The sequence below is a fragment of the Myotis daubentonii genome, chromosome 5 (genome assembly GCF_963259705.1).
Source record: "Myotis daubentonii chromosome 5, mMyoDau2.1, whole genome shotgun sequence".
NCBI lineage: Eukaryota > Metazoa > Chordata > Mammalia > Chiroptera > Vespertilionidae > Myotis > Myotis daubentonii.
In genome coordinates this window covers 48,619,945-48,644,719 of record NC_081844.1, presented here as the reverse complement: position 1 = coordinate 48,644,719, position 24,775 = coordinate 48,619,945, and positions in this window count along the sequence as shown.

Genomic DNA, 24,775 nt, shown 5'->3' with positions numbered 1-24,775 from the left:
ATTATGTATTCCTCCGCCCCTAGACCCCTCTCATTCCTAAAACTTTGTAAACCTGCCTAATTAAACTAGCTAGCTATCCCTTTCATTACCTCCTTTAAATTTCAGGTTAAGAAATAAAAGAAAATTTACAAATTAGAATAATATTATGCTGAAATGAAATGCCGAGCCATTTATATTTTTAAATGCTCTTTAAATAACTTATATTACTAATATTTATAATATCTATGTCATATTAAAAGTTGTCAAAATGTTTCTGGGTTGGTATTATAAACATTTTACTACCTTACCAAAGGTTCCAAATATTTATAGAATAGCTTCTGATTTTCATAGATCTTAGTACTCATATGATTATTCTTAACAAAGCTATAATCTGTACTCTAAATTACTAGTAATTCTTATATTACTATTAACTTAAGATTAGTATATATAATGTAATATGCAATATAATGTGTATTATATATAATCTTAAGGATATATATAAAAATTTAGTCTGTATATTTAAATTTATATATTATACTTAAAATTATATGTCTTAAGATTTTATATATATTTATAAAAAAAGGGCTTTTATTTAGTTGTCATATAATAGAATTTTTCAGATAAGGTTAGATGTTATATAAATCCATGCCCCTATATTGCATATATATTATGAAATATATAAAATACCCACTAAAATCTTTCTCTCATTTTAATTAGAGAACTAAACCTTTGGATTTTATTTTAAAAGTGTATGCATATGTGTGAATATAAGTTTATAAGGGCATCTTTAATGTAAAATTGAGAATAACACAGGCATGTACAGCTAAGTTTATTCTTTTTTAATAAGTGCTTGCCATTCCTTTCGTCTTTTTTAAAAATATATTTTTTATTGATTTCAGAGAGGAAGGGAGAAGGAGAGAGAGAGAAACACCAATGATGAGAGAGAATCATTGATTGACTGCCTCCTGCAAGCCCCTGACTGGGGATGGAGCCTGCAACCTTGACCTGAATCAAACACAGGGCCCTTCAGTCCACAGGCCGACACTCTATCCACTGAGCCAAACCATCTGGGGCTTGATTAAACTTTAGACAAGCTTCTTCCTGCCTCCAGGCCCCTGCTGTTCCCCTCACCACAGGTGACCTAACCACGGGGGTCCCATTCCTCCCTTTTCCTACAGTATTTACTTAGGAAATGTGTAATTATTTGTTTTCCTCTTTGGGAAAAGACTTTTTTTGTTTATTTGTTTGTTTTTTTCTTAAAGTATTACAAATAGTAGTATATATGCTTCTTGCCAGTTTTATTACCTGGGACTTGTCTTTCTCAAGGACCTGGAGCCATCCCTTTGAAATGTAATTCTCAAAAAAGACAGTGTTCCTGTCTTCCAGTCAGTGTGTGAATAGGAGCATAGCTTGAACTTTGGTGGGTGCCTTGATAGAAGATACAAGGAAGTTCATTCTTTTATTAAAGCTAGTTAACAAACACAGACAGCCTAGGTTTAAATGAAATATTTTATCATTTGAAATCTGTTATAGAGACCTACTTTATGTACATTTTAGTGTTTTCTGATAAATATTAAAATAGCTGGCAGATGCAGTTTGGCTCAGTGGTGGAGTGATGGCACCCTGGACCGAAGGATCTCCAGTTGGATTCCAGGTCAAGAGCTCATACTTTGGTTGCAGGTTTGATCCCCCATGCTGTTCAGTGGGAGGCAACCAATTGATGTGTCTCTCTCACTTTCTCCCTCTCTCTCTCTCTCTCTCTCTCTCTCTCTCTCTCTCTCTCTCTCTCTTTTTCTCTCTCCCTCCCTACCACTCTCTGTAAAGAAAACCTAAATAGCTGGCATATGTTTTCATATGTTTACTGGATGTTCATTAAATTAATAGATTGACTTAATCACATTTAAAATACCTATTTTGTTATTTTAAAATATTACTATAATAAATTTAGTTCCTAAACTTATTATTTAAATTTATCTCTTATAATGTAATACCCAGTAAAATGTTTCTTTTACTTTTTCTATTATATGCTACATATATATTCTCTAAAATTCTTTCTATGTATGCTACAAAAGAAATAGACATTTTCTTTTGATATTTCTTTATACAAATTAACCATTAATGAAAGGAAATCAGAATAAAAGGTCACCTTTCATAGGTATAATTTCTATTTCAAATGTTTTATAAGAAAGACCTTGTTAAAATTCAGTGCATTAAAATTATTCTATACTCCCTTGTTTAAATACCTAAAGGCTGATATATCTATTCTCATATTTCCATTCAACTCAGGTCTTCACATTTTTTCTACATGGTCTTCTTCATTTTTTAAGAGTTCAAATGAAACTACTCTGATTATAAAACACCCACAGTATATCTGTGTAATAGATTCATTTTTGAATAGACTCTTCATCTTTTTCAGTTTTGATGCTTTGATGTTTTCCCAGATTGTTAACCCCACTAACTTCGTCTCTTTATTTCCTATCTTTTATCTTTGTCCTTCACTAATAACTCCATCTGCCGTTCAATGAACTTAAGTCATAATCATATCTTACTTTAGTTCCTTCCTTCTTAGAAAAAAGTTATTTCATTCATCTACTATAGTTAATTTCTCAAGTCTAATATCTATAAGCATTTTAAAAAAGGACCTTGTATGAAACTTTTCAGCTTTCAAATCCCTTTATGTACACATGATTAAAAAATATATTTCTTTTTGTTTTTAAAAATTTCTCAGTTCTCATTTAAGGTAAAAGCTTAATTATGACACTGACACTATCAATTTTGTAGTCAGTCTAACATTAACATCACAGATAAATGCATTTTTGCACTTATACTAATCCTTGAAACATATTCTTACCCTCTTTTTGTTCAATATATTTTTTGAATTATAAGTAGTATTAGCAAGAGAACAACAAATAATAAGCCTTTGAGGCAGTTGGTGTATTGCTAAACAGCAATTTACTCAAGAGGCTGTCCATAATTGATTATGCTCATATACTTACTTACACAATGTTAACTTTATGACCAGCTTAAGTATTCTGAGTGTAAATATTTAACAATTCATGATTCAGATTGTAAAATTACATGTACCAGTGCACCATGGTTACTAATGCTATGTCAGATTAATATCAAAATCACAACCTGAAATACTGGTGCTGGTCATACATTTTGTTTAGACTCTCTCATTCTTGAAATATAACTATTTGTACAAGGCGTGCATACAAATTTATGTATTGAGATATACTTTAAAAAATAAATTTCCAAAGGTCAAAAAGCCATTATGATTAAGAGTGGTATCACTTATTTATTATTATTTTATATTTTGACCTTTAGTTATTTTATACAAATGTTTTGTTTTTTTCTTCAGACTTTATCAGTGACATACTAGTAAGTTCTCTGCATATATGATGTGGTACCACCCAGGGAAACTCTATGTTTAATGTGGTGCTAAGCAAAAAGAAATGCCTTTTTTTTTTTTAAAATCATGTGTATGCAAAGGGATTTGAAAACTGAAGAGTATAATATAATCTTCATTGTCAAGTAGTTAGGATCAAAAAGGACAGTGCTTCCATATATATGTTGTTGAAATAGCAACAGAATACTTTGTTTTTATACTCACCCAAGGATATTTTTTCCATTGATTTTTTTTTTAAGAGAGAGTGGAGGGGAAGGAGGAGGAGAAAGAGGAGGAGAAGAGAGAGAGAGAGAGAGAGAGAATTTATGTGAGAAAGACACATTAATTGGTTGCCTCCCAGACATGCTCTGACTGGGGCCAGGGATCAAGCCTACAGCCAAGGTAGATGCCCTTGATCAGGATTTGAACCCGTAACTAAAACATGGGGGTGGGGAGTAAGAAGAATTAGATGAGGATGTGGCCATCATAAAAAATATTACCTGCCATAGATGTCCTTGGGCCAGCCCTCTAACCACTGAGCAACCGGCCAGGGCACAACAGAATACATTTAAGAACCATTTCATTTACTGTAGAGCGCTCAAAGTGATTTAATTTAATTGTTAATCAAGGGATGTCTACCAAGTTGTCTATATAGAAAAGGAAATAACTAAAGAATAAATGGTAACTTTTAATGACTGTAAAATATATATCCTAACTCTGCCCACTCATCTAAGTCATTTCTGGTAGAAGTTTATGGTTGCTAAAATATTTCAATAAGGACAATTTTAAGGAAAATTATAGATACATCAATAACATTTACATAGAATGTGTGGTTTTTTAAATTAATAATGTCCTTTAGTTGATTTGTCATGGGTCAGAGAATAGAGATTAAGTACTTTCTAGGGAAAGAATAGTCAAGGCTCTGCTTCTAGTTTTTTATGGGCCTTGAGCTTTTTGGTTTTGTGCTGCATGAAAATGTTAATTAGCATTTATATACACATATATGTATATACACATATTTATGAATATATATATATAATGCTGTCTTCTAATCAACTACGTATTGCTATATAACATGCCAATATGCATTGTAACAGCTTAAAATAATAACAGCCCTTTTTAGCTCATGTATCTCCACTGTAGACAGGGCTTGCAGGGAAAGGTTTATCTTTGCTTTATGCAGCAACAGCTGGTCAGAGGCTGGAGATTCCACTATGGAGAGAGCTCCTACCTGTGGCTCACTAATTAAAGCTGGCTGTGGGTAGGAGTGCAGCCAGAATTGTGAGCCAGAACTGCCATCGGTGACCTCTCTGAATGGCCAGAGCTTTTCAAAGGGTGATGGTAGCTGGGTTCAAAGATGAATGTTCCAGGAAAAATCATGTGGCAGCTACATCACTTTTGATGGTATAACCCAAGAAGTTACTTCCAGAGTAGTTACATTTTCACCCAGATACAAGCGCAAGAAATCTATCCCATCTCTCAATGGGAGGAATATCAGCATCAAATTGTAACCAGAACATGGGGGGTAGAAGAATTAAATGTGGATAAGACCATCATAAAAAATACAACCTGCCCTAGATGTCTAATCTGTGGGAAATTTTGATTTTGTCTTATTTGCTAATTCTGGCACAATACCCAAATTTCTGGATACATTTCGTTTTACTGAGTTCATATTTAAATATTTTATATTTAAAAATTATATAAAGATATCTTATATACATAAATATTTTATATTTTTGAAATATATATTTTTATTGTTGATAATATGACAGATAGCTCCCATTCCCCCTCCCTTTACCCCCTTCCTCCCAGGCCCTACCCACCCCCTCAGGTCTTCACTACCCTATTGCCCACATCCATGGGCTATGCATATAAGTATGTAAGTTCTAATATCTAGTTTACTGAGACAATATGAATTAGAAATCAGATAATGTGAGATCTAATCCAGGTCCATAGAGATAATGGAGATTATTAGTATGATTTTTTTTCACGTCTGCTGCCCCTCCCCAAATCTCTTCCTAAGGACCTGTGCATAATTTTTCATCCAACTCCCCTTTACTTTCTTTGCTAAAAACATTTCCTTTTAACAGGGAATTGGCCTCAATTGTCATTTCTTTTTATTTTTTTTCCCCTTCTTGCATCTTCAACATTTCTCTACTTGCACTTCCTTCTTAACTGAAAAACATTGTGAAAACTTCCCAGATACCATAGTGCAATCAAAATACAACAATATTATTTTATCCTACCTCTCATTCTAATAATTCTACAGTTTCTGTACTTCTTCACTCACATTCTTAAGAGAGTAGACGGCAATCTCTGTTTTAATTTTCTCTTCCATTTACTCTCCCTCCCAGTCCACTGCATTCTGATATAGCCTTTTCACTCTATGGAAATAACTCTACTATCGGCAAAGATTCTGTTGCCTAAAACAAGTGATTTTAGTTCTTACTCACTGAGGCTTTCTGTTCTATTTGAACTGCAGAGTTCATTGCTTACCTATTTAAATTCTCTCTTCCGTTACCTTCCTTAACACCATACTTCCATGTGTCCTTTCAATTTCTCATCTATTCTCTTATGGTCATGTTTATCTGTCCCTCTTCCTCCCTATAGCCTTTACATTTGTGCTTGCCTCACATTTACATTTTCATCCATCTCTTTATGTATTGATTTATTTAAAAATATTAAGTTATTAAAACATTCTAGGGCTATGCTAGGCACGGAAATTAGAATGGTAAACAAGATATTAAATTACCTCCTGTCAGAATGTCAACAGGAATATATCAACCAAGCACCTAAGCAACCTCCTGAAAATCTAGAGCTGTGGTAAGTGCTACTTTGTGAGGAGGAAATCATTTCACATAAACACATGCAGGGACACCTGTCACTTCCCACTTTACCGACTCTCATTAACTTTCTCCTGCAGACTCCTATCATCTTCTCTTGCATCTTCCTTTAAACTGCAATTACCTCACAATATTTATTGGAAATATTTTCCTGGATTTCTCACCGGAAAGGCAAGCTCAACATAATCAACATTAAATAACATCTGTAGGTGTGGGTCGGTTGGTTGAGCATCCTCCCATGCTCCAAAAGGTTGCTGCTTCCATTCCTGGTCAGGGCACATGCATGTGTTTCGGGCTCAGTCCCCAGTAGGGCACATGCAGGAGGCAGCCAATCGATGTTTAATTCTCTCTCTCTCTCCCTTCCTCTCACTCTAAAATCAATTTTTAAAAATATAAAAAAATAACATCTTTACTTAGTCCCATGTCCTGCATTCCCCATCGGTGTCAGTGTTTGACCTTGTAGCCATCAAGCACAACTTAACTCCTCTCTCTCCCTCTCCACTCTCAGTCACAAAGTCCTTTTGCTTTTACTTCTTAATTGATTCATGATTCTGCTTCCTTCTCTTATCTCTAATACCATTACTGAGATATTTCAGCACTTGTCACTTGAGTATTCTTATATTAACTTAAAAACTTTTTTCTCTGGTAGTAAATTGTTTTTCCCTGAATTTATTGGGGTGACATTGTTAGAAAACAAAACAAAGAAAAAAAAAAACAGAAATAAGACAACGCATAGACACAGACAACAGTATGGTGATCACCAGAGGGAAAGGGCAATGTGGGGAGGTAGACCAGGGTAAAGTGGGAATAAATGGTGGTGGAAGGAGTCTTGACCTGGGGTGGTGACCACAAAGTACAATATACAGATAAAGGATTACAGAATACCAATATAATTGATATGTATTGATATAATTGATATTGAAACCTATATTATTTTATTAACCAACTAGAGGCCCATTGCACGAAATCCGTGCAAGGGGTTTGGCCCCTGCTGCCACGCGGTCACCTCTGCCTTGGCCCCTGCTGCTCGGCTTCGTCTGGAAGCACATCCGGTCTAATTAGCATATCACACTGTCATTATTATAGAGGTCATATCTGATAGTAGATTTACGCAGTGAAATCCCTCCTCCAATGTTCTCTAGGCAATGTATATTTTAAAAGTTCAGTTTAAGTCAGTATTTCCCTTAAGAGCTTTCCATCTGCCATCAGTCGGACATCCTTAGCGCTGCTGCGAAGGCGGGAGAGGCTCCCGCCACAGCAGCTGCACTCGCCAGCCGTGAGCCCGGCTCAGGGCTTCTGGCTGAGCAGCACGCCCCCTGTGGGAGCACGCTGACCACCAGGGGGCAGCTCCTGCATTGAGCATCTGCCCCCTGGTGGCCAATGTCTGTCATAGCAACCAGTGTTCCACAGTTCAGTCAATTTGCATATTAGCGTTTTATTATATAGGATGTCACCCATGAAATTTAATTTTAAACTGCTTCTATAATTCTCCTGGAATGATCACAAATCAATGGATTGAATCTGTGAAGGACTACTGTGAAACACCCAAATTTTTCATTCTTTTCTATTGACTATACCTCTATTTGTATGTCAATACCACAATTATTTGATTATTCTAGCTTTGTAGAATATCTTGAAATAAGATAATACAACTTTTCTAACTTTGCATATCATTTAATATATTATTTTTGCTATTGTAGGCTCTTTGTATATACATTTTAAGTTGAGCACTTAAATTTATCCTGCTGAGTTTTTAAGGATTTTGATTGGAATGGCATTAAGTTTACAGAAAATTGCCCTAACCGGTTTGGCTCAGGGGATAGAGCGTCAGCCTGCTAACTGAAAGTTTACAGGAAATTTGGGAATAATTGAAATGTTAATTTTTGGTATTCTGGTCTGACAGACATAATTTTTATCTGTGACTTATGGAACCATTTAATTGGAGTTGCTGGAAAAATAACTTTTCTCTAATTTACTGTTAGTTTAGTTATATAGACTATGCTTTTAAATATTTTTCACATCTTTATTTGCTTGTCTATTTTACATGACTCATGCCCTCATGACCTCTTTTCAGCAGTCCTAAAATAAATAATTTGTTATTTTTTGCACACTTTAATCTGATGCTACACTGTATCAAAATGTTAAAATTAAAAACTCATTACACCAATTTCTCTCTTCCAACTTTCTCTACTCTCTTATATTTTTCAAAATCAAAATCCATCTCCAAACTATTACATACACCTTGCTTTCCGACCTAGCTCCTGTTGGATTATGTCTCATTAAGAAAGTTACTAAACTACTATTTGCAAATTGTCACATATTATGGGACATGGTTTGCCTTTTACTTTCCCACAAGCTTCGTCCTCTGCCTAGAATGCTCTTCCTCCACCCCTACCCCAATTCATTATCTGACTAACTCACACCAGTTCTTAACTATATAAGGCTCAGGCATACCTAACTGCCTTGAATTATGAAAGTGTTCTCACACAATTCTGCCTTCCCCTATGATATTAAATGCTATAGCACTCATTGCATTGCATGATGATTTGTTAACTTGTCTTTCTCCCCCTTTAGACTGTGGAAACTTTGAAAGATTGATCATCCCCCTCATTAGTATTTCAGTGCTTATGGGTGTCTGAGACATAGCTGTTTGATAATATTGATGAAATAAAATAAATACAAATTATTAAAATAAATGAAGAAATCACTCTCACGTTGTTGCAGAAGACCCCAGAAAAACCAAGTGATGCTTTAAAGAAGTGGAGGAACACTGTTTTAATTATGCCTTCAGACTCCGGGGAATAATTTTCAAATCAGAGTGAAGAAACATGCAGACAGCCTGTTTATATATATCCCGCTGAGGTCTTTGTCTTGCAGCTACCCCCCCCCCCCCCGCCCCCTTCCTGGCCCTGCAGGAAGGCCCCCAGGTGTCAGGCCACATCCGATGGTCCTGGAGCCAGCATAACACCCCCCCCCCCCAGCCCCCCTGTCCCTCTCCCCCTCCCCCACCCAGGGCAGTGCGTTATTCACAGGTTTATGGCCTCTGTAACAGGTTCTGCGAGACTAGGTCCTGGGAAGGAGCAATGACCTAATTATAGGTCATCAAGAATGCACACTGAGCTTGCTGGTATGAATTCCAATTGCTAGCCCCCAAAATATCAGGGTTACATTTGAATTAGCCCTTTTTAGCTTTCTCAACGTAGGGATTATCACATCTCTTGAGTATTTTTTATGTTCCTGTAAAAGGCAAAAATAAAAACCAAAACAAAAGACCTCTAGAATCCAGGCTCACCCAGGGTAAACGTTATTACATATGTAAGATTCCTATTACATAAATAAGTACATTGTGGATCCTTTAGCAATGCCACTTCTATTCCCTTACCCCTCTGTTACATCAAGTAATCAGTTGGTTAACTGGTCTCCAATCTGTCAGCCTAATCTACATCGGTCAGGGCGGCACTTATATTTTTCTGTAATTGTTTTGTATCATTTCAGTTTTAGCTCTGTAAATACTTTGTAAATTATTCTAGGATCATGACATCAAATTAGATACAAAGTAGGAACTCAATAAAATCTTATTGATATAGTGCCTGATAAATTTAGATATCTTTATAATATAAATTTATATTATGTGTATCTCTATGGATTCAATTTTTTTGAACTCTTAAATAAAAGCTTCTGTCAAAATGTATCATATTTACCTAAAATGCAGAGATTTGACTTTAAAATAATATATAAGTGATAAAGAGGAGTCCCTAGATTAATTTAGAGAGACATATAGTAAGATATGAATGACAGGAATAGATGAGTATTTCTACAGCATAATTTAAAGAAGACAGGAAAGTCAAAGAAATAATTTGAATTCTGGACTTTTTCAAATGACAGTGAACAGGCAAGTCAAAAAATAAACAAGTATAATCTCTTTGGGAAAGTAACAGGAGAACTGTATTTTATAAGAAATGATGTGGTAAAAACATAAGTGGATAAACAAAGTGGAGTCAAAAATCATTCAAAATTAACATGAGATACCTGAGAATAAATTACGAGGTGTTTTTTTTAACATTATGAATATTGGAATTAAAAATGAGTTAAAGAGAAGTAATCTTTAAAATATTTAGCTTTAATTAAATTGGTAATTTACAAAATACATACAGAAAGGTGAAAGGAATAGCCAAAAAAAATACATACATAATACACGGACTCAGACAACAGTGTAGGAATAGCCGGAGGAAAAGGCAGGAGTAGAGTAGGTGGAGGTGGCAAAGTGGGGAGATATGGGGACTGAAAGAGGCTTTGCTTGAGGCAATGGGCACACAACGCAGTGTGCAGATGGTGCTTTATTGAGTTGTACACTTGAAACCTGTAAGGACTGGCAAGCCACTGTCACCTCAATAAAGTCAATAAAAATCTAATCTAATAACAGAGAAACATGCAAATTGACTGCATCTCCGCTACAACCAAGCCACACCCACCAGCCAATCAGAGTGACTATATGCAAATTAACCCAACAAAGATGGCAGCCACAGAGTGGGAGCAAGCAGGAGGCTTGGTTGCCCTGACGATGGAGGAAGCCAAGCTTCCCATCTGCCCTGGCTGGCTGTGGCCTCCGCTCAAGGCAACAACGTTTCAATTATAGAAGATAAATAAATCCCAGATACCTGCTTCCAGCCAGCCTCCACTGGGAGCTTGGGTGGCTGGGGGCCGTGGCCAGCCTGCAAACAGCCATCAGCCCCTCACCCAGGCTGGTCACACCCTCAGGGGGTGAGGGTCCCTGCTGGGGGGCTTGGCCAGCCTGAAAATGGCCTTCAACCCCTCACCCAGGCTGGCCAGGCATCCCAGCAGGGACCCCCACTGGAAGGGGCTGTGGCCAACCTGAAAACAGCCATCAGCCCCTCACCCAGGCTGGTCACACCCTCATGGGGTGAAGGTCCCCGCTGGTAGGCTTGGCCAACCTGCAAACAGCCATCAGCCCTTCACCCATGCTGTCCAGGCACCCCAGCGGAACCCCAACCTTGATCCAGGACACCCTTCAGGGCAATCCAACCGGCCCCCACCCATGCACCAGGCCTCTATCCTATATAATAAAATGGTAATATGCAAATTGACCCTAACAGAAGAACAACTGGGAATGACTGGTCATTATGACACACTGACCACCAGGAGGCAGACACTCAATGCAGGAGCTGCCCTCTGGTGGTCAGTGTGCTCCCACAGGGGGAGCTCTGCTCAGCCACAAGCCAGGCTGATGGCTGCCAGTACAGCGATGGTGGTGGGAGCCTCTCCTGCCTCCTCAGAAGCACTAAGGATGTCCGACTGCAGCTTAGGACTGCTTCCCGCTGACAAGTGGACATCCCCCAAGGGCTCCTGGGCTTCCAGAGGGATGTCTGACTGCCCGCTTAGGCCCAATCCCCTGGGGATTGGGCCTAAGCCAGCAGGTGGACATCCCCCGAGGGGTCCCAGACTATGAGAGGGCACAGGCAAGGCTGAGGGACACCCCCCCCCCCCGAGTGCACATATTTTTGTGCACCAGGCTTCTAGTAAATAAAATAATAAAAATACATACTAAAAACTTCCATATATATGTTTAATTGATATGAAGATAACGTAGCATATGATTAAACTAGTGTAAAATTCAGTAGCATTTAGTTCATTCACAACAGTGATCAACCACCACCTCTCTCTAGTTTCCACCTTTTTTCACCACCCCAGAAAATATTCTGTGCATTAAGCAAAAATTCACATTCCTGCCTCCCTCATCCTTTGGTTGAGAAGGAAAATAGGGGGGCAACTTTGGGGGCTTACAGCCTAGGTCAGTCCTTCCCCATTCTAACTGACTTAGGCAGAGGTGCAAAGCCCGCCCTGTGGGGCTCGCCACAAGAAAATATATGTATTTATCAAAACCTCCCCACCTTGGCAGTTCAGGCTTTGGATTAGAGCCCCCTGGACTAGCAGTGCTGTGTAATAAAGGTAACTTTCCTGATTCCTCTGGGTGCTAGCTGTAGTTCTCCTGGGCCATTTGTCACAACATGGTAACCACTAATCTTTCTGGCCTACTCTGGGTATATCATATAAAGAAGTCATATAATATGCGATTTTTTGTACCTGGCTTCAAAAGAGGAGAAATCATAATTTAAACTAACACATTTAAACCAAAGTAGATTCAGAAAATTTGAAGAAAAATTTTAATGTAAAGTTTCTGATAAAAATAACCAGAGTATAAGTTTTCTCAATTTCATTGTGTGATTATTTTAAACTAATTTTTATTTGTAAACCAGAGGCAAAAATTTGTGCGCTCAGGGGATCTCTCAGCCTGGCCTATGCCCTCTCACAGTCCGGGACCCTTTGGGGGATGTCCACCTGCTGGCTTAGGCCCTCTCCCCAGCGGATCGGGCCTAAGCTGGCAGTCAGACATCTCTCTGGCAGCCCAGGAGCTGCTGCGAAGATGGGAGAGGCTCCCGCCACTGTCACTGGGCTCGCAGCCATCAGCCCAGCTTGAGGATGAGCGGAGCTCCCCCTGTGGGAGCGCACTGACCTGGTGGTCAGTACGCATCATAGTGACAGGTCATTCTGCCGTCAGGCCGAAACTGGCTCTCCGACACCCTCCAAGGGGTTCTGGATTGTGAGAGGGTACAGGCTATGCATGATCGAGGCTGGGGAGGGACACGGGAGGTTGGCCAGCCGTAGAGGGACCATGGGAGGGCTCCAGGGTATGTCTGGCCCATCTTGCTCAGTTCTGATCAGCCATACCCCAGCAGCAAGCTAACCTGCCAGTCAGAGAATCTTCCCCCATGTGGTCAGTGCATGTCATAGCTAGCTGTTGAGTGGCCTTAGCATAACATTGGCATATTACACTTTGATTGGTTGAATGGTAGACTGGATGACCGGACACTTGGCATATTAGGCTTTAATTATATAGGATAACCAATGTGATTTATCAACTGTGAGCAACTTTATAACAAACATAATTTAAACAACCTATGTAGGAATAGCATGGGAAAGAATATGATGACAGACTAGACCAGTGATGGCGAACCTTTTGAGCTCGGCATGTCAGCATTTTGAAAAACCCTAACTTAACTCTGGTACCATGTCACATAAAGAAATTTTTTGATATTTGCAACCATAGTAAAACAAAGATTTATATATATTTTTTAAATATATTTTATTGATTTTTTACAGAGAGGAAGGGAGAGAGAGATAGAGAGTTAGAAACATCGATGAGAGAGAAACATCGATCAGCTGCCTCCTGCACATCTCCTACTGGGGATATGCCTGCAACCAAAGTACATGCCCTTGACCAGAATCGAACCTGGGACCCTTCAGTCTGCAGACCAACGCTCTATCCACTGAGCCAAACCGGTTTTGGCAAGATTTATATTTGTGATATTTATTTTATATATTTAAATACCATTTAACAAAGAAAAATCAACCAAAAAAAAAAAAAATGAGTTCGCGTGTCAGAGGTGACACGCGAACTCATTTTTTTGGTTGATTTTTCTTTGTGTCATAGGTTTGCCATCACTGGACTAGACCCAGTTTATCATCTTCCTAGCAGGTTTATGGTGTATTTTGGGATAACATATTAAAAGTACCTATCAAACTGTATTTTAAAGGATAGCAACAACTAGTTAGCCTCATTTTTAGTTAATGCCTAGTCACACATAAACATCAATTTCCCTCACAGATATAACTGAAACAGTACCTGTTGCAAACAATTCTCCCAGAGACACAATACTTCCATTCAAATCATCACAGGGAAAAACAAGAAAAAAATATTTTACTTGAGACCACTTCTAAGAATTTTACTTGTGAAATAAGAGTGAATAACATCAGAGCTCTGATCCCAAGTCGCTGAAATTGCAGTGGCTTTTCTGTGGCCAACAGAAAGGAAATGCATTCCATTTGTGAGCCTGTTAGCATTCAATGCACAGTGAGCTTGGAAATAATTTTCCAAACTACCACTCTGTGCAGAGTGCTGAGAAAGAACTGGGTTTGCTTGCTATGCAGGGGATTAAAACTCAGAGAAATATAGTGCCACTATTACCATATAAAAATTTTAACATTGGTTTGATACCTGGTAAATTATTTCTGTCAAATCCAAACTGCATTAAAACATACTAAAATGTCATTTGTATATCAGTGTTGAAAAATAAATAAATAAATGAATGAATGAGCGAATTAATAAAGAAGTGTATATAGGAGGAATGGAGGCCACCATAAGAAGAGTTTTTTTTTGGGGGGGAGGGTTAATTAAAGGATTAAAGATTATTATTATTTATTAAATATTATTATTAAAGACTATTATTATGCCTATAGCTGATTGTACTTATTCATGAAGATATTGTTCCCTAGAAAGGTTTTCTCTTTTTCCCCAAATAATTTGACTTTCTTGAATATCAAGGTCTTATTTTTCAACATACATTTAAATTTCCATTTAAACCTTAATGCATTTCTTCATTCTCCTATATAAGACTGACCCCTCTTTCCTCTGGGCTTCTTTCTATCCCTCCGATTTTTTCTCCCTGTATAGAGCTGTATATATTCCATTTATGGTTGAAATCTATGCCTTTAAATATAAGTGACATGTTCTGTAAACTACGTAAAGAGAGGCATGTTGTTTACTGCTCTGTCCTGATGGTTTGTTCAGCAAATGGCTCAAAATTGGTACTTACTATATATCTGTAGAAATGATAACAATATGTGAATGAATAAAAAGTCATATTGGAAAAATGTTATCAAGTTCTGTATACTTAATAGAGCTTGTAATATTTTTGAAAAGTAATTGCTGTACTAGTGTTTTACATTTAGTTTACATCTTTGAATTTAAGTTATTATTTTTCTCTCACCCATTGATTCGTATCTTTAAAATCCATTCTCAACTCTAAAAAACTTTACTAGAGATAATCTTTCATCTGCTTCTTGAAAGAGCTGTTTGAGGTGGTTCTCTGGTTCTGTATTTAATGACCAAAATGTTTTCAGAATTGAAGGTCAAGGGTTGTTCTCTTTTCATTTAAAGCTCCACAGGAAATGTATATTTCTTCATGCACAATCATCATTCAGTTCATGATGCTGACTCACTAGGAGCTTTGTCAGGTGTTTATTTAATGAATGTTAGAAATGAGAAGTTAGGAGGGTTTTTTTTCTCATCATTAGTAATTTAATATGGTATTAAAAGAAGATGATTAAGAAAGGTAGAATAAATGGACACAGACAGTAGGGGTGTGAGGACATATGCCAGGGGGTGGGGGTGGCTGGGGAGAGGTCAATGGGGGAAAAAGGAGACTCATGTAATACTTTAAACAATAAAGAATTTAAATTTAAAAAGAAAGAAAAAGAAAGAAAGAAAGAAAGAAAGAAAGAAAGAAAGAAAGAAAGAAAGAAAGAAAGAGAGAAAGAAAGGATAAATGGGAAGTAGAATTAACATCATTCATTTGCCCCTTTAATGGCAAATACATTAATTTTTTGTCTATAAAATTTTAATACTCATATGTTAATATTTATGTAAATACATTAATAGCTGAATCTACATTAAGCTGTTCCCTCATAATTCATTTCTAATAAGCAAATTAGAATAACCCTCATTCACTGAAAATGTGTGCACATGTATGGGGGAATTTCTGTCCTTTATGTGGTTGGAGATAGATTTGATCTTGCCAAAACTAAATATTTGTTGCTATCAGATTGCATTTCCTTAAATAAAAACATTAAGGCGTACTATTCACCTTAAATAATATTTAATCATTAACCAAGTTTCAAGAAATTCAGTCATTATTTTTCTGAACTAGAATAATACAAGTTAAGTAAGGTCTCAGATACTTGTTCATTTCTACTTTCATTTTTTTTTCTTTTATGCCCAAGTAGTTTATCTGATGGAATGTGTTTTCTTCACTGAAATTTTTTGGAAGGGATTTTTAAAATCTTTTCTGAAGACACTAATCCTTATTGGACAGTGTTCGAAAATCTAACCTCTGTAAGATTGAGGGCAAATATTATGCAAATAAAGAGTAGAGGAATGATTGTGATGGTGAAATATTCCACCAAAGACCTTTAGTAGTGCTGAGTTAACATTGGAAATCTCTGATAAGCACAGCTTCCGGACATATTTAATTCACCCTTAGAGTATGAGAGGTCAATTGAAATACAGTAGTTCTCCACATAACTACATTACATTGTTATTTGATTTCATAAGTATTTTTCTTGATACCAAAGTCACACAAGCGGGCACAGGTTAAATATTTAAACTAAATCCTTTTGTGTCCACCTAGACAAGGGGTTGGCAAGCTATACCCTCTTGGCAAAATTCCATCCAATTTCTATTTTTGTAAGGAGTTTTATTGAACATGGTCACACCCACTTCTTTATCACTGTCTGTGGCTGCTTTAGTTTACAATGACAGAGTTGAATAGTTACTACAACTAAAACTACCTAACCTGCAAAGCCTAAAATCTGTATTATAGGGTCCTTTGTAAAAGTCCCCTAATTCAATTTAGACTGTTCATAAACACAGGGTTTTTTTTTTTCATCCTCACCTGAGGATGTTTTGTTTTAATTGATTTTAGAGAGCAAGGAAGGGAGAGGGAGAGAGAGAGAAGCATCAGTGTGAGAGAGAAAGATTGATTGGTTGCCTTCAGTACACACACTGAGAGAAGATCAAACTGCAACCTGCGTATGTGCACTAACCAAGAATAGAACCTGTGACATTTCCGTGTACATGACGCTCCAACCAACTGAGACACAATGGCCAGAGCAACATCTTTTTGAAATTAGAAAGTGTGTATGTAACCAAAAACAAAAACCTAACACATCATAATTTCAGGAAAAGAAGTAAAATATTTCAACTGCTTAATGAGTTTGTTTTACAATGTGTTGTAATTTTAAAGCTGAGGAAATTAAAAATATTGGTTTTTGTTTTTCAGAGTGGGTATATAAATTTATTGTAATATTTTGCTATTTATACTCAAATTGCAGAGTGCATTTTGCAGGGTGTTTTTTTTTTTTTATTGAAAACCTACTTTTTTAAGGAGATTATTTATTTGGAGTGTTCAGGAGCAGCTCTGTAGAGAAACACGCTAACAATAAAGAATTTTCAGAGTTTATTATATTATTTATAGTAATGCTTATTACTTAGTGCTGTAAATTTGTCATACAAAATATCTTCCTCCATTCCAATAATCAATACTGAGTTAGAAAAAAATGTGACTCACCATTAATAATAAAAATTCCTCAGATTCCAAGAAAAGTTTTTGTTAACTATATAATTTAAAATTACTGTTGTGATAAGTATATTATTTTTAAACATTTCAGAATAATATCATACTCCATTTAAAATTATGAGAATGATCTTTTAAGGATTTAAGAATATGAGACCATAATAATTAGAGAACAATGACCATTTCTATAAGCTATGAGACATAGGACAGAAGCCAGAGGCAAGTGGGTAGGAATGATTACATACTTTTCTTTCCTTCAGTTCATTTCAATAAACTAATGCTGATAAAGAACCCACTAATGTCAGGCACTGCATTAAATGTTAGAGATATAGTGATTCGTAAATCACAGTCTATGACTACCAAGAGCTTTCACTGTATTTTAAATATGAGAAATTGGCTTACATTGTATTCATTTGTTGCACCAGAACAAGTCTATAAATAATGTTGTATGCTGGAATATATGACAGTGGAGAACTTACCAACTCCACAAAAACTACTGACAACATTCAATATTCATTTAATTTAATTTAGTTCCTACAATATGCCAGGCAGGGTGGAAGTCACAAAACAAAACAAGTGCTTTTTCATTAAAATTAGAGTTTACTAAGAAAATAGGTTTGTTCAAATATCAACGAAATACTTATAAGTAGAAAGTATAAGAATTGCACACTCCTGATTTTATTTATACCCTTTAAACTGCTTTAAATCTAGAGAAATTCAACTAGTTAACATTTCTTTGGGTTCTAAACTACCAATGATTTTATTATCCCTTCTATATCTAAACTCATGTTTCAGCATCTGATACACAAAAGGAAAAGCTTTCACTCCCTCAATATCCACATTAAATATAGAGAAATAAAGGGAAGAAAATAGACACAAAAATTTCAGAGCATTTGTGAATAAATTAGCATGGGGTCAATACTTGTGAATATATAGAAAAGTTGTAGATCACCTCCATGCAAACACCTTAGGCATTATGATTCTTAAGATACACTTTAGATTTTCCACCCACGAACATCCACAGACCACTTTATCTATGTTTCTTTATGAAACAGAAAGGTAATTTTTGCCCTTTCCCCATTTCATACACTCATCAACTCTCCTTGTCTCTTTTTTCCCCTCTTATCAAAGAAAAACATTTCATTCCTCTATTTCCACATCCAAAACATTGATTTACGAGTTAGACAGTGACAACAATCTACATTCACAAAGTATTCCTACAGAGAATTTTCATTTCTAAAAGGAATTCTGTTGCCAGCTACTAAGTTCATAAAGCTTCCATTCCTAAAACTGCTAGATCTAGAAAGTACGCTGTCCTGTGAGTTATGTAATAGAAAAAGCCAACTACTTATGGAAGAAATATTTTAGTTGCTTTTAGAAGGATGCTTAGATTTTAATCAGAGGCTGCACATTTATTTAAACTAATTTGAGCATGCATAACCCTTTGAATGCCTTGATATTTATTACACAAACAATTATTGGTAGAGAACAAATGTGTTGGTACAACCTCTTCTCTGACTTGATGAAGTCCCAGCTCTCCAGCCTTTCTGATGCACTGACAACAACTGGAGTGTAAGGTTCACTATGGACATAAAGCAACATGCTAGAAGCAGAACTGTGTGAATTCTATCAGCCTCAAGCAACCGGAAATCCTCCCAAGCCAATGGCTGGCCAGTGTAATGAAGAAACAGTTCTCTGATAACATCTGGGAAAAGAACCGATCCTATGTGGTTTAGTTTTCTCAGAACCCATATTACCCAGAGATTGCTTAGCATCATGGAAATATTTTTGGTGCTCCAAAACCAAAATAAATACCTAATAGTAGAATGTATTATTTTTTATGATCCCATAATTTAATTAGTACGTATGCCCTAATAATTTAGTATCTGTTTGGCTGACTTTGGAATCCAATTAGACACTGGCGCCTTAATTTTTTGTTTCACATCGATTTTCACGCAACACTTCCTTTTTGTTACAGTAATTTCTGAAAACCTAGCTTTGTAAAGATATGACAGAGGCATTGCACCTAAGAGCTTAAGTTACAGCAATGAAAAAACATATGTCATAATAGAGCTTACATCTTACTGGTTATGAGGCAGATTAAACAAACACAAAAGTTGAACTGGAACGCCCTGAATTCCCGGGTTATTGTCTCGATGGTTGCGAAGAATGAAGCCACGGACGAAAGGTGAAAAGTACAGAGACTTTATTGCAAGCAGACACTACCTCTAAAACCTAATTCTAAATTCTAAGCCTAAGACCCTGTCCCTCCTGGACGGACAGAGGGGCCCCTGAGAAGGGTGTCCGCTGCTTTCTTTGTCTTGAGGCATTAAATAGGCTGCAGTTCTTTGTCTGAATCTGACTCCTTCTTATTGGTCATTTTGCTTCATAGAGTTAGTTTTCAAAGCTCAAAGCCCACGTGGTGTCCCCCATTTTCTCTCCCCCTTATCTTGTTGGTTGGAGTCACTTTTTTGAAAGGATTCAATTTAAAGCTTTATTACTTAAGTTTGCGCATTTATCACCTGATCAAAAATGGCTAGCAATAACCTGGGAGGGATGAAACTAGTGATAATATTTTACAAACATTTTATGAGCAAGCGGCCCCTCGCCCTGTGGCCATATGCTCTCCTGGGTTTCACCATTTGCTCCACCCCACACCCCACCGTTTTTACCCCCAGAGGACAGGGGTCCGGTCATTGCCCCTTTGCCTCTTGGTGGCTACTCTCTTTGTCCCTAGGTGCCTCCCAGCTGGTAACCTTGGCGGAGTCCCCTGTGCATTGGGGTGAGGGCCTTGTGTGGAGAACGCCCTGCCTCCCTTCGTCTTCTGTGACTTAGATTACAAAGTACCTTTATTTTTCCCTTTGGCTTCTGCCACCTGTCGCCACTGCTACAGTACTTTTAGATGTAATTTCATTCCACTGCCCTCATTCTCTTTGTGAGCATAAAAATAGTATACCAGTTTATCATTTTATTAGGCATATCAGTTTAGCAGGCACATTAGCAGTTTGTTTGTTTGTCTGTTTGTTTTTAGATATTCAAAGAAACTCATTTAAAAGTTTTTCTATTTTAAAATTTCTATTGCAGTTTTCTTAAAAACATGTTTTTATTGATTTGTTTTAGAGAAAGAGGGAGGGAGAGGGAGAGAAACATCGATGTGTGCTCCTGCACAGCTCCAACAGGGGATGAAACCCGGGCATGTGTCCTGACCAGGAATGACACTGATGATGTTTGGGTGCATGGGATGACACTCAACCATTGAGCCACACTGGTTGGGGCTCTACTCCAGTTTTTTAATGAATTGCTTATAGGTCTCCTTCTTTACATATAAGAAGACAAGCAAGCGTGTAAAACTGCACAGAGAGACTACATTTAATGATAAACGTTTTCTTTTCCTAAAAGTATGAACTATGTTTTTAAAATTTCTAAACTTGGATATTGATCAAATTCATTTATTCATTTCAAAAAAAAATATTTTTCTGTGCCATACAATAAACTAGTAAAATAATCACCGGTGATGAAGAAAAGAATATAATAACAATTCCTTCAATATTTAGTCTCATTTTGTAAAGGAAAGAAGCATTTTTCTAACTAACTAAATAAAGAAGAGTCAGTGATGGGACCGGGGCTGTCGGCAGACGGGGGCCAGGGGCTGCGGTGGGAGGGGCTGGACAGGGGGTAGGTGGGTGGGAGTGGGACGAAGTGGGTCATTGGGGGAAAAAGAGGACATCTGTAATACTTTCAACAATAAAGATACATTTTTAAAAAAGTAAAGAAAAAAAATCTTTGATTTCCACACAAGGGAGTACAGTAGATCAGATACTCAAAGGCAGCCCCCTGAACAAGTACCTAGCACATACAATGTTTAATATAAAATAAAAACCAAAATATTGTAACGAATCACTACACTGGTGTATATGTAATTTATACATCATATATAATACATATTATATGTAATATATATGCACATTAGGACATATTTATCAAATATATAACATCTATATCAAATCTGCATGTATACAAGCAAATATATAAACCCCAAACCATTCTTTAACACAGGGGATAACCCTTGGAGGTATGCCAGTATCAATGTTAACTTTGGCATAAAGAGTTTCTGTTGAAACTTGAGAAATATATCTTCATGCTCTTTTGAAATGCAGGAGAACAAATGATAAACAGTAGGGCCTAATCAAACAGAAATCTAATGTTAACACACACACACACACACACACACACACACACACACACACACACATATATATATATATATATATATATATATATATAGAGAGAGAGAGAGAGAGAGAGAGAGAGAGAGAGAGAGAGAGAGAGATTCCCACGGGGTTACACCTTCATTGTAAGGGAAATGGAAAAATAATCTCCCCCCACAGATGCAACTTAAAAGAAACTGATTGCTCCAAATTTGGCACTGGAAGGGGGGTAGGGGGAATGAAACGGCAGCCTCACCCTTCATCATTCATAGTTACAAACTAACCCTTAGTTAGGTTTTGAGAATTCATCCATGTTCTCTGTGTGATTAGAAAAATATAAAAAGAGAATCTAATTGATGGCAGCTTAAGTCATAATATTTTACAAACATTTTATGAGCAAGCGACTTGATCACTAAACTCCAGAAAACCATTTGGCAATAAAAACCTAATAGAAATGTATGTATACATTCTTCAAGCCACATACATAATCCTCATTACAGCAATATTCATAATAATAAAAAATTAAATTGATTCAAATATCCATCAAGAGCTGAATGGATAATTAAATTGTGGTAAATTAAGGCAATGTGATATTATATACCATTTAGAAATTAGAAATGAAAATTATAGACAACACCATGGATGAAGCTCACAAACATTATCCTATATAATAAAAAAGGCTAATATGCAAATCGACTGAACTGCAGAACAACCAGTCACAATGAGGCACAGTGATGACCAGGGGGCAGATGCTCAATACAGGAGTTGTCCCCTGGTAGTCAGTGCACTCCCACAGGAGGAGCGCTGCTCAGCCAGAAGCCGGGCTCACGGCTGGCAAGCACAGCGGCAATGGTGGGAGCCTCTCCTGCATCCTTGGCAGCACTAAGGAGGTCTGATTGCATCCCCCCAGGCTCCCGGACTGCGAGAGGGTGCAGGCTGGGCTGAGGGACCTCCTTGAGTACATGGATTTCGTGCACGGGGCCTCTAGTGTCAAATAAAAGAAGCCAGACATTAAAGTGCCCTTGATTGTATGATTTCCTTCTATATTGTTTCTGATATGCGAAAGTAATACATCATTTCCCACACCAGAGCAGGGTGCAGCTCTACACAGGTGTCTGCGTTGATGCAGGAGAGGGGCTCCGAGAGGCTGGTAGGGTTCTCTTTCATGCACTAAGTGCTCATTACATGGATGTGTTCCCTCTTCAAAATGTGCTATGTTGTACAGTAATAATTTATGCATTTTGGTATGTATGTTATCCTCTAATAAAGTGAAAAATAATAACCTTGCATATTGTTATCCTTCTTCCTCTTTTATCTCTTAACATGAAAATATTATTTTATTGCCTATATAAGAAACACTTATTCTGGTAATATTTCTAGATATCATTGTTAGATTAATGATACTATTTTATGAAACTTGATAAAATGCATTGAGATATTCAAACAGTGTGATTTAATTTTATGTGCAAGTTTAGTGATGACAACTTTATGGAAACCTAAGGATTAGCATTTTTTCAACTATATCTAGAAAGATGTACATTAGGGAAAACTAGGCTTTCCCAAGTGTACAGAAAATAATGTGCTAATATTCATTGCTAAAAGTTGAAGGACATTTCAAAGTAAAATATCAAAATATATCATGAATAGGAGTTAACATATTTTTAAAGTCCAATAAAATGTGAGACAGAGCTCAGTCTGTGTGACTCATCGGCTGAGCATTGAATTAGGAACCAAGAGGTCATTGGTTTGATTCTCCATCAGGGCATGTGCCCGGGTTGCAGGCTCCATCCCCAGCAGGGGGTGTGCAGGAGGCAGCCCATCGATGATGTTCTGATGATGTTCTTCTTTCATCAATGTTTCTCTCTATCCCTGCCCCTTCCTCTCTCTAAAAATCAATAAAAACATATTTTTAAAAATCCGACAGGTTTCAAATGTATTAATAATGCTTTTCTTCTAATTTGAACAAAAAAACCTAAGGTATTCTATACTTTTGTTCTATAAACTTTACCAAAGACACCTTATTTTAGATACTATATATCTATTTTTTTCAAAACCACGAAAGCATTTTCATAAATTTAACCTGATTTAATAATTACAAGACTCTATAAAGGTACTTAATACATTCATATTTTATTCCTGTTTTACTTTTGAGCCAATTAAGCCTTCTAAACCTACACTGACTGAGACAAAGTTATTGACTTTCCACTTTGTGCCTTATTGTAAAAATTTTTTCAAAAATTATTATCATTATTATTTTAAATCTTTATTTTTGAAAGTATTACAGAGGTCCCCCTTTATTCCCTACTTACCCCTTCAAGATTGAACCCACCCTCAACCCCAGGCCTCCATCATACTACTGTCTGTGTCCATGGGTTATGCACATATGCATAAAAGTTCTTTGGTTAATCTTTTCCTATCCACCAACTACCTGCCCTTCCCTCTGAGATCCCACAGTCTGTTCCATGCTTCTATGTCTCTGGATCTGTTTTGTTTATTAGTTTATTTTGTTGTTTAGATTCCACATGTGAGTGAGATCATGCGATATTTGTCTTTCTGACTGGCTTATTTCAGTTAGCTTAATACTCTCCAGGTCCCTCCATGTTGACTCAAAGGTTAAACAAGCCTTCTTTTTCACAGCTGCATAGTATTCCATTGTGTAGATGTACCACAGCTTTTTTATTCACTGATCTACTGAAGAGCACTTGGGCTTTTCCAGATCTTAGCCATTGTAAATTGTGCTGCTATGAACATAGGGGTGCATATATTCTTTCTGATAGGTATTTTGGGTTTCTTAGGATATATTCCTAGAAGTGGGATTACTGGATCAAATGGCAGTTTCTTTCTTTCTTTCTTTTTTTTTTTTGAGGAAACTCCATACTGTTTTCCATAATGGCTGCACCAGTCTGTATTCCCACCAGCAGTGTACTAAGGTTCCCTTTTCTCTACATTCTCTCTAGCACTTGTCATTTGTTGATGACAGCCATTCTGTGTGAGGTGATGCCCCATTGTCATTTTAATTTGCATCTCTCTTATGATCTGTGCCTTTGAGCATTTTTTCATAAGTCTGTTCCCCATCTGTATGTTCATTTTGGAGAAGTGTGTATTTAAGTCCTTTGCCCATTTTTAAATTGTATTGTTTGTCTTCCT